Source organism: Salmo salar, unplaced genomic scaffold, assembly GCF_965601325.2.
Source record: "Salmo salar unplaced genomic scaffold, fSalSal1 ptg000322l, whole genome shotgun sequence".
NCBI classification, from domain to species: domain Eukaryota; kingdom Metazoa; phylum Chordata; class Actinopteri; order Salmoniformes; family Salmonidae; genus Salmo; species Salmo salar.
Window position 1 is genome coordinate 482208 of NW_027675349.1, and position 10293 is coordinate 492500.

Below are 10293 nucleotides of genomic sequence, written 5' to 3' on the forward strand. Positions count from 1 at the left end.
GATCATAAAGGGGATACTAGTTGGTGTCTGGCAGATGGTAGAGATACTGTATTTACTGTAATGACCTGGCTAGATCATAAAGGGGATACTAGTTGGTGTCTGGCAGATGGTAGAGATACTGTATATACTGTAATGACCTGGCTAGATCATAAAGGGGATACTAGTTGGTGTCTGTATATGGTAGAGATACTGTATATACTGTAATGACCTGGCTAGATCATAAAGGGGATACTAGTTGGTGTCTGGCAGATGGTAGAGATACTGTATATACTGTAATGACCTGGCTAGTTCATAAAGGGGATACTAGTTGGTGTCTGTATATGGTAGAGATACTGTATATACGGTAATGACCTGGCTAGATCATAAAGGGTATACTAGTTGGTGTCTGGCAGATGGTAGAGATACTGTATATACTGTAATGACCTGGCTAGATCATAAAGGGGATACTAGTTGGTGTCTGTATATGGTAGAGATACTGTATATACTGTAATGACCTGGTTAGATCATAAAGGGGATCGTAGTTGGTGTCTGTATATGGTAGAGATACTGTATATACTGTAATGACCTGGTTAGATCATAAAGGGGATCGTAGTTGGTGTCTGGCAGATGGTAGAGATATTGTATATAGCCTTCCCCGTAGCTCAGTTGGTAGAGCATGGTGTTTGCAACGCCAGGGTTGTGGGTTCGATTCCCACGGGGGGCCAAGTACGAAGAAGAAGAAAAAAAAAAATTGTATGAAAAATGAAATGTATGCATTCACTACTGTAAGTCGCTCTGGATAAGAGCGTCTGCTAAATGACTAAAATGTAAATGTAAATTTATATACTGTAATGACCTGGCTAGATCATAAAGGGGATACTAGTTGGTGTCTGTATATGGTAGAGATACTGTATATACTGTAATGGCCTGGCTAGATCATAAAGGGGATACTAGTTGGTGTCTGTATATGGTAGAGATACTGTATATACTGTAATGACCTGGCTAGATCATAAAGGGGATACTAGTTGGTGTCTGGCAGATGGTAGAGATACTGTATATACTGTAATGGCCTGGCTATATAATAAAGGGGATACTAGTTGGTGTCTGTATATGGTAGAGATACTGTATATACTGTAATGACCTGGCTAGATCATAAAGGGGATACTAGTTGGTGTCTGTATATGGTAGAGATACTGTATATACTATAATGACCTGGCTAGATCATAAAGGGGATAGTAGTTGGTGTCTGTATATGGTAGAGATACTGTATATACTGTAATGGCCTGGCTAGATCATAAAGGGGATAGTAGTTGGTGTCTGTATATGGTAGAGATACTGTATATACTGTAATGACCTGGCTAGATCATAAAGGGGATACTAGTTGGTGTCTGTATATGGTAGAGATACTGTATATACTGTAATGGCCTGGCTAGATCATAAAGGGGATACTAGTTGGTGTCTGTATATGGTAGAGATACTGTATATACTGTATTGGCCTGGCTATATCATAAAGGGGATACTAGTTGGTGTCTGGCAGATGGTAGAGATACTGTATATACTCTAATGACCTGGCTAGATCATAAAGGGGATACTAGTTGGTGTCTGTATATGGTAGAGATACTGTAATGGCCTGGCTAGATCATAAAGGGGATAGTAGTTGGTGTCTGTATATGGTAGAGATACTGTATATACTGTAATGACCTGGCTAGATCATAAAGGGGATACTAGTTGGTGTCTGTATATGGTAGAGATACTGTAATGACCTGGCTAGATCATAAAGGGGATACTAGTTGGTGTCTGTATATGGTAGAGATACTGTAATGACCTGGCTAGATCATAAAGGGGATACTAGTTGGTGTCTGTATATGGTAGAGATACTGTAATGACCTGGCTAGATAATAAAGGGGATACTAGTTGGTGTCTGTATATGGTAGAGATACTGTAATGGCCTGGCTAGATCATAAAGGGGATACTAGTTGGTGTCTGTATATGGTAGAGATACTGTATATACTGTAATGACCTGGCTAGATCATAAAGGGGATACTAGTTGGTGTCTGTATATGGTAGAGATACTGTATATACTGTAATGACCTGGCTAGATAATAAAGGGGATACTAGTTGGTGTCTGTATATAGTAGAGATACTGTATATACTGTAATGACCTGGCTAGATCATAAAGGGGATACTAGTTGGTGTCTGTATATGGTAGAGATACTGTATATACTGTAATGACCTGGCTAGATCATAAAGGGGATACTAGTTGGTGTCTGTATATGGTAGAGATACTGTATATACTGTAATGAGCTGGCTAGATCATAAAGGGGATACTAGTTGGTGTCTGTATATGGTAGAGATACTGTATATACTGTAATGACCTGGCTAGATAATAAAGGGGATACTAGTTGGTGTCTGTATATAGTAGAGATACTGTATATACTGTAATGACCTGGCTAGATCATAAAGGGGATACTAGTTGGTGTCTGTATATGGTAGAGATACTGTATATACTGTAATGACATGGCTAGAACATAAAGGGGATACTAGTTGGTGTCTGTATATGGTAGAGATACTGTATATACTGTAATGACCTGGCTAGATCATAAAGGTGATACTAGTTGGTGTCTGTATATGGTAGAGATACTGTATATACTGTAATGACCTGGCTAGATCATAAAGGGGATACTAGTTGGTGTCTGTATATGGTAGAGATACTGTATATACTGTAATGGCCTGGCTAGATCATAAAGGGGATACTAGTTGGTGTCTGTATATGGTAGAGATACTGTATATACTGTAATGGCCTGGCTAGATCATAAAGGGGATACTAGTTGGTGTCTGTATATGGTAGAGATACTGTATATACTGTAATGACCTGGCTAGATCATAAAGGGGATACTAGTTGGTGTCTGTATATGGTAGAGATACTGTATATACTGTAATGACCTGGCTAGATCATAAAGGGGATACTAGTTGGTGTCTGTATATGGTAGAGATACTGTATATACTGTAATGACCTGGCTAGATCATAAAGGGGATACTAGTTGGTGCCTGTATATGGTAGAGATACTGTATATACTGTAATGACCTGGCTAGATCATAAAGGGGATAGTAGTTGGTGTCTGTATATGGTAGAGATACTGTATATACTGTAATGACCTGGCTAGATCATAAAGGGGATACTAGTTGGTGTCTGTATATGGTAGAGATACTGTATATACTGTAATGGCCTGGCTAGATCATAAAGGGGATACTAGTTGGTGTCTGTATATGGTAGAGATACTGTATATACTGTAATGACCTGGCTAGATCATAAAGGGGATACTAGTTGGTGTCTGTATATGGTAGAGATACTGTATGTACTGTAATGACCTGGCTAGATCATAAAGGGGATACTAGTTGGTGTCTGTATATGGTAGAGATACTGTATATACTGTAATGACCTGGCTAGAACATAAAGGGGATACTAGTTGGTGTCTGGCAGATGGTAGAGATACTGTATGTACTGTAATGACCTGGCTAGATCATAAAGGGGATACTAGTTGGTGTCTGTATATGGTAGAGATACTGTATATACTGTAATGGCCTGGCTAGATCATAAAGGGGATACTAGTTGGTGTCTGTATATGGTAGAGATACTGTATATACTGTAATGGCCTGGCTAGATGGTAGAGATACTGTATATACTGTAATGGCCTGGCTAGATGGTAGAGATACTGTATATACTGTAATGGCCTGGCTAGATGGTAGAGATACTGTATATACTGTAATGGCCTGGCTAGATGGTAGAGATACTGTATATACTGTAATGGCCTGGCTAGATGGTAGAGATACTGTATATACTGTAATGGCCTGGCTAGATGGTAGAGATACTGTATATACTGTAATGACCTGGCTAGATGGTAGAGATACTGTATATACTGTAATGACCTGGCTAGATGGTAGAGATACTGTATATACTGTAATGGCCTGGCTAGATGATAGAGATACTGTATATACTGTAATGGCCTGGCTAGATGGTAGAGATACTGTATATACTGTAATGGCCTGGCTAGATGGTAGAGATACTGTATATACTGTAATGACCTGGCTAGATGGTAGAGATACTGTATATACTGTAATGACCTGGCAGATGGTAGAGATACTGTATATACTGTAATGACCTGGCTAGATGGTAGAGATACTGTATATACTGTAATGGCCTGGCTAGATGGTAGAGATACTGTATATACTGTAATGGCCTGGCTAGATGGTAGAGATACTGTATATACTGTAATGACCTGGCTAGATGGTAGAGATACTGTATATACTGTAATGACCTGGCTAGATGGTAGAGATACTGTATATACTGTAATGGCCTGGCTAGATGATAGAGATACTGTATATACTGTAATGGCCTGGCTAGATGGTAGAGATACTGTATATACTGTAATGGCCTGGCTAGATGGTAGAGATACTGTATATACTGTAATGACCTGGCTAGATGGTAGAGATACTGTATATACTGTAATGACCTGGCAGATGGTAGAGATACTGTATATACTGTAATGACCTGGCTAGATGGTAGAGATACTGTATATACTGTAATGACCTGGCAGATGGTAGAGATACTGTATATACTGTAATGACCTGGCTAGATGGTAGAGATACTGTATATACTGTAATGACCTGGCTAGATGGTAGAGATACTGTATATACTGTAATGGCCTGGCTAGATGGTAGAGATACTGTATATACTGTAATGGCCTGGCTAGATGGTAGAGATACTGTATATACTGTAATGACCTGGCTAGATGGTAGAGATACTGTATATACTGTAATGGCCTGGCTAGATGGTAGAGATACTGTATATACTGTAATGGCCTGGCTAGATGGTAGAGATACTGTATATACTGTAATGGCCTGGCTAGATGGTAGAGATACTGTATATACTGTAATGACCTGGCTAGATGGTAGAGATACTGTATATACTGTAATGACCTGGCTAGATGGTAGAGATACTGTATATACTGTCATGACCTGGCTAGATGGTAGAGATACTGTTTAAACCTTTGTGTGATTGTAGTCTGTTACTGTCTCCGGTTTCTTCTTCTGGTCACTGACGGTGGCAACAGTGAGGTGCATCGTGCTGAGGAAGCAAACACTTATTTATTTTACATCTGTACACTGTGAGTGTTGCTTTACCTCTCTCCATCACACCGTGAGTGTTGCTTTACCTCTCTCCATCACACCGTGAGTGTTGCTTTACCTCTCTCCATCACACCGTAAGTGTTGCTTTACGTCTCTCCATCACACCGTGATTGTTGCATTACCTCGCTCCATCACACTGTGAGTGTTGTTTTACCACTCTCCATCACACTGTGAGTGTTGCTTTACCTCTCTCCATCACACTGTGAGTGTTGTTTTACCACTCTCCATCACACTGTGAGTGTTGCTTTACCACTCTCAGCAGATATTTTGTTTTGCGCAGAGGAGGGAAGCTCCCCCCTTTCTGCCTTTTTCCATGTAAGGCTCCACATGACTCAAAACCACAGTCTCAGACAGTCACTCACCCGCTGGCCTGGTTTCATCTTTCCCCAGACATGGAAAGACCTTGAGCAAGTTGGTTTGGACATCTGTGGCTAACCAGAACTGAAGTCACATGCACCACGATCAGTTTCTATCTGGTTTCTATTGGCCGTTCATCCATTGACGACAGAATAGCTGATTTTAATTTGATTATGTTAATAGTTTTTGCTTAGTCGCCAGATCAATGCTGCTGCTGGAGTGGTCATGTGATTAAAACATGGACAACACGGATATTGTTGAAGAAAAATTGAACTTTGGAAATATGGCTGCACCTCTTGAATGTTGAGAGTTATTTGATAAAGGTAAGTGTCAAGGAAACTGCAGAATCTGCTCTTTCAGATACAGTACTATATAGAAATCACAATGTTTAACCTGCAGAATCTGCTCTTTCAGATACAGTACTATATAGAAATCACAATGTTTAACCTGCAGAATCTGCTCTTTCAGATACAGTATTATATAGAAATCACAATGTTTTACCTGCAGAATCTGCTCTTTCAGATACAGTACTATATAGAAACACAATGTTTTACCTGCAGAATCTGCTCTTTCAGATACAGTATTATATAGAAATCACAATGTTTTACCTGCAGAATCTGCTCTTTCAGATACAGTACTATATAGAAATCACAATGTTTTACCTGCATGTGACTCTGAAGGAGGATTTGATAAAGAGATGCTCCTTTCACTGCATCTGTCAATTACAAGATGCTCACATCTCTTCATGTTCAATATGACAACTGATAGGCCTAATATTGTCACTCATCAGATTATTGTAAACGTAACCTTGTCTACAGGCTAACTATTTTCATGTGTGAAATTAGTTTTGGTATAGTTTAGGAGTAGTGTCGATGGGCCAGCTGATCAGGATAACTCTTATCATGTGTGAAATTAGTTTTAGTACAGTTTAGGAGTAGTGTCGATGGGCCAGCTGATCAGGATAACTCTTATCATGTGTGAAATTAGTTTTGGTACAGTTTAGGAGTAGTGTCGATGGGCCAGCTGATCAGGATAACTCTTATCATGTGTGAAATTAGTTGTGGTATAGTTTAGGAGTAGTGTCGATGGGCCGGCTGTGAAGGTTGACTGCTATTGTTTGTTTCCCGCTCATCAACTTGGACAGAGTCCAGGACATGTTTTACATCACTCTAAAGGCCTACTGTAACTCATAGCATGTGTTCATTTCCTTACAATACATGTGATTAGTGTTCGAGTTACAGTCAATAAAACAGACCCACAACAGTTTATTTGTGGAAAGTAAAACATAAAAGAGAATATTATTAACCCACAAGGGGGTGTGGTCAAATGATTTGCTGCTGATAAATAGGCATAACACAAACTCATCATTACACTATTGTCTTTCTACATTACATCAACCCCTTCATCCTTCTTATCATTCAGTTAGGCCTCATTTGGGGACGACAGGTAACCTAGTGGTTAGAGTGGAGGGACGGCAGGTAGCCTAGTGGTTAGAGTGGAGGGACGGCAGGTAGCCTAGTGGTTAGAGTGTAGAGGCGGCAGGTAGCCTAGTGGTTAGAGTGGAGGGGTGGCAGGTAGCCTAGTGGTTAGAGTGTAGAGGCGGCAGGTAGCCTAGTGGTTAGAGTGTAGAGGCGGCAGGTAGCCTAGTGGTTAGAGTGTAGAGGCGGCAGGTAGCCTAGTGGTTAGAGTGGAGGGGCGGCAGGTAGCCTAGTGGTTAGAGTGTAGAGGCGGCAGGTAGCCTAGTGGTTAGAGTGTGAGGCGGCAGGTAGCCTAGTGGTTAGAGTGGAGGGGTGGCAGGTAGCCTAGTGGTTAGAGTGTAGAGGCGGCAGGTAGCCTAGTGGTTAGAGTGTAGAGGCGGCAGGTAGCCTAGTGGTTAGAGTGTTGAGGCGGCAGGTAGCCTAGTGGTTAGAGTGTGAGGCGGCAGGTAGCCTAGTGGTTAGAGTGGAGGGGTGGCAGGTAGCCTAGTGGTTAGAGTGTAGAGGCGGCAGGTAGCCTAGTGGTTAGAGTGTTGAGCCAGTACTTGAAAGGTTGCTGGATCGAATCCCTGAGCTGAGAAGGTAAAAATCTGTCGTTCTGCCCCTGAACAAGGCAGTTAACCCACTGTTCCCTAGTAGGCTGTCATTGAAAATAAGAATTTGTTCTTAACTGATTTGCCTAGTTAAATAAAGGTAAAAACTTATATTATCATATAAGGTGCACAATTACGTCCCATTTATTCAGTGAGGAAAGGGAGACTCATTAGTGGCTGGCTGGGTACCAAGGTCCAACAGCACATTGTCTTGGTGGGCAGGTAGTAGGTGGGAAAAAACTGGTCAAAAGGCTCTTTTCTCTTCTTGATTTCAAAATTCACACAAATTAGCAGTGTAAAATACAAACATTTAGGAAAAGTCAGGGAGCAGGTCTGATTCTAGTGTTAAAAGTCAGGGAGCAGGACTGATTCTAGTGTTAAAAGTCAGGGAGCAGGTCTGATTCTAGTGTTAAAAGTCAGGGAGCAGGACTGATTCTAGTGTTAAAAGTCAGGGAGCAGGACTGATTCTAGTGTTAAAAGTCAGGGAGCAGGTCTGATTCTAGTGTTAAAAGTCAGGGAGCAGGACTGATTCTAGTGTTAAAAGTCAGGGAGCAGGACTGATTCTAGTGTTAAAAGTCAGGGAGCAGGACTGATTCTAGTGTTAAAAGTCAGGGAGCAGGACTGATTCTAGTGTTAAAAGTCAGGGAGCAGGTCTGATTCTAGTGTTAAAAGTCAGGGATCAGGTCTGATTCTAGTGTTAAAAGTCAGGGAGCAGGACTGATTCTAGTGTTAAAAGTCAGGGAGCAGGTCTGATTCTAGTGTTAAAAGTCAGGGAGCAGGACTGATTCTAGTGTTAAAAGTCAGGGAGCAGGTCTGATTCTAGTGTTAAAAGTCAGGGAGCAGGACTGATTCTAGTGTTAAAAGTCAGGGAGCAGGATTGATTCTAGTGTTAAAAGTCAGGGAGCAGGTCTGATTCTAGTGTTAAAAGTCAGGGAGCAGGACTGATTCTAGTGTTAAAAGTCAGGGAGCATGTCTGATTCTAGTGTTAAAAGTCAGGGAGCAGGACTGGTTCTAGTGTTAAAAGTCAGGGAGCAGGACTGATTCTAGTGTTAAAAGGCAGGGAGCAGGATTGATTCTGGTGTTAAAAGTCAGGGAGCAGGACTGATTCTAGTGTTAAAAGGCAGGGAGCAGGACTGATTCTAGTGTTAAAAGGCAGGGAGCAGGACTGATTCTAGTGTTAAAAGGCAGGGAGCAGGACTGATTCTAGTGTTAAAAGGCAGGGAGCAGGACTGATTCTAGTGTTAAAAGTCAGGGAGCAGGACTGATTCTAGTGTTAAAAGGCAAATCCTGCACTTTTCAACCTCATATTCATCCTCTCCAGCACCAAAACAGTATCTATATTTCTGAAAACAGCACCTTTCACATTTCTATGATCTGTAGTTAAATAAAATAAGAAGAAAACTCTTTAAAAACGGTGATTTTCAAAACCTGCAATGAGTTTCTAGCCCAGTAGAGGACATTTTATTGCTCCCCACACCACTGACAATCTAATTGTGTTTGAAAAATCACTGCTTTTAAAATGATTCAACTTTTGATGATGTCATCAGGTAGAACTTTTTAACTTCATATTTTTTCTACAAAACTTAGAAATGCACCATTTTCACATCTGATTTTATTTTATTTTTACGGCTGCATTGTACCTTTTAAAAGTATTTTGTTTAAATATAATTTGCCTCCACAACAACATGAATACCTGCATACTTTCACATACAAACCAGAGGAGGCTGGTGGAGGAGCATTATGAGGACAGGCTCAGTGTAAAGACTGGAATGGAATAAATGGAATTCATCTATTTATTCCATTTCAGCCATAAAAATGAACCCATATAACACTTCCCACCAGCCTTTCCTCTGAAATGTCTCTGTTCTGTTAAAAGAGAAGTTGAGAATACCACATGTTGTTTCTGTTGTATCTAAATGTATCTACATTAAACCACATGTTTTGTTCTTAAGAGTGATGGGGAAGAGTGGGGTGTAAAGGATTTTGCAACACTACTGTAGTTAGCGCAACCTTGTGACTAAGTTAACATCCTGTTTTCAATACTTGGGGGGATTTCAATGTTATCTTTCAGCCTTCCCGAAACCAAAGACAAACCCTGTACAGGATCTGAACTGTATAACCTTTTGCATGAGAACTTTCCTGCAATGTAGGGAATTTAAAACTTGTTGTGTATTTGAGATGAATATAAAAAGGATTTTGAAGTTTGTAATATAGACTACTTCCTCTGCAAGAGCGTCAGAAAATATGTGATTTCCTCACGTGAAATTGTAAATAAGTTTGTAGCCCACGCAGTTACAAAATGGCTGTAGAAACTGTGGCACATATTTCTCAGTACAATTAGAAGTCGGATAAATGTGTTGATTTGAAGGAAAGACAGACAGACTCTGGTAAGTCTAGGCTAATTATTATGAAGTTAAGTCGTCAAACATTCAATAGAGAGAGCAGGCTTGAGATATGATCCTTTATATTGCTGAACGACCTGATGGTCTCTGTAGGAAATGTTTAGATAATATCCTTTATATTGATGATGACCTGATGGTCTCTGTAGGAAATGTTTAGATAATATCCTTTATATTGCTGAACAAACTGATGGTCTCTGTAGGAAATGTTTAGATAATATCCTTTATATTGATGATGACCTGATGGTCTCTGTAGGAAATGTTTAGATAATATCCTTTATATTGATGATGACCTGATGGTCT